The sequence below is a fragment of the Macrobrachium rosenbergii genome, chromosome 9, assembly GCF_040412425.1.
Source record: "Macrobrachium rosenbergii isolate ZJJX-2024 chromosome 9, ASM4041242v1, whole genome shotgun sequence".
Taxonomy (NCBI): domain Eukaryota; kingdom Metazoa; phylum Arthropoda; class Malacostraca; order Decapoda; family Palaemonidae; genus Macrobrachium; species Macrobrachium rosenbergii.
This window is the reverse complement of record NC_089749.1, coordinates 34657070-34659112: the sequence shown is the minus strand read 5'-3', so window position 1 is coordinate 34659112 and position 2043 is coordinate 34657070.

Below are 2043 nucleotides of genomic sequence, written 5' to 3'. Positions count from 1 at the left end.
CGTTTCAGAGTGCCAGACAGCATCACTATGGACAGGGGACCTGCCTTCCTGTCAGAGCTCTGGGTCTCCTTGACACCCCTGATGGGTACAACTCTTCACAGCACAACGGCATACAACCCCACAGCGAACTGCATGGTTGAGAGGGCGCACCGCTCTCTTAAAGCAGCTCTCATGGCACACTGCACCAACGAGAAGTGGAAGGAACAGCTGCCCTGGGTCCTGCTGGGTCTCCGCACAGCACTGAAAGCAAATGGTGACGCTTCCCCTGCTGAGAAAGTCTACGGGGAAACACTGGCTGTACCCAGAGAGTTCTTCCCGCCTTCGGCTGACAGCATCGACACCCTGCCCTCCCGAGGTTGAGGGAACTTGCACAAAGGTTCACGCCCTGCCACATCAGACTTCTATCAAGCACATGGGCAATTGCAAGCCTCCATCAAAACAGGAACAGGCAAATAACATTAAACTGGATTCCGAGCCATGTGGGAATCCAAGGAAATGAAGAAGCAGATTCATTAGCAAAAAGTGGGTTGCTACACAGCACCATTAGTATCAAAATCACCCCCTCACTCACACAACTGAAAAACAAAGCAGCAGCACACTGCCAACTACAGGAGGAAAGCAAAGTCAGAAGAGCTGTTTTCGGTGGCTCAAAAACCGCCAAATGGTACATGGACACCGTAAACCTAAAACCACACAATATAACCAAAGACATGTCACGGGCCCTAGCAGTCATAATCCATCGGCTAAGGCTAGGATACCTGTGCACATGGCAAAGAATAGTAGATAACCCTCAACCATGCAAGTACTGTGAAACAATCCTAGAAGAACCCCTGGAACACTACCTTCTTGACTGTACAGAAACAGAACAGTTAAGAACAAGTTATGAAGGAAATGAAAGAACAGCTACCCAAATAAAGCACATACTGACAAACATTCATGAATTTGCAGGCTTCCTATGCTCCTACCCACCACCAAGGTAAATCTAAAGAATCTGTACCTTTAACCACCCACTCTCCTTCCCAATTCTTAAATCAGACACAACAGACCCGACCCAGACAACAAATCAAAAGCCATACTATTCATCTCTAGATGCTGACTCTTTTAGAAATCACTCCCTCCCTTATCACTCCATCCACCACAAGCAACACCCAACAAATACACAAAACACATACAGACACAAGAATTAGGACCGGACAAGGAATATGGCTTTAGATCACCACGATCATACTAGCATACCTGCAGCTACCTGACTCCTACTACTTGATAATTCTTCTTTTTTTGAAAAATAATTATCATCCGATGGGACTTTCCCACTTTGCCAACACTCACTGCTTTATTTGGGAAAACTGTTGTGTATAAATTTATCCTCATCTGATGGGTACCTTAGGGTTCAAAGAGGTTGCAACCTGGCTTTGCCTGTTAAATCTTTATTCATTTTTTAAATAAAAAACAAATAATCAAAAAATTTCACCCCACAGAAAATTAAAATCACTTTGATTGTTATGACTAAAATAAATTCTCATGCATCATAATAAAGGCCATTTCATCCAATTTACCCATCTCTACAGACTCATCATCAACATAGAGTTATGGGCTGCTCTGTTAGGGAGCATTCTCTCCCAAGCATTGCTTAAGTGCTGGCACAAGGCCAGCCTAAATCTAAAACAACAACAACAGGAATACAATAAAACCAAGGACTACGGGCTGCTCTAGGAGCAAATGAAAAGCCAGTTTACTTGGTGAGCGATAAGGCACAAAAGGCTAAATTTTCTGGTAGCTAAATCTGAAACAACAACATCAATAAACCTCGGTTTCTAGTGGGCCTTCAAAAGCCAAATGGTGCATGGACACCGTAAACCTTTCAAAAAAATTGGACACAAAACATCATCATTAATACCAAAATTCGTGCTGACATGTCTTCAGGCCCTAGCCCTCAAGTATATTGTAGATTACCCTATACAAGCCATCTGGTTGTAGATAATCCATCGGCTAAGGCCTCTTTCTACCAATATCAATATCTCAAAGAATAGTAGACAACCAAAG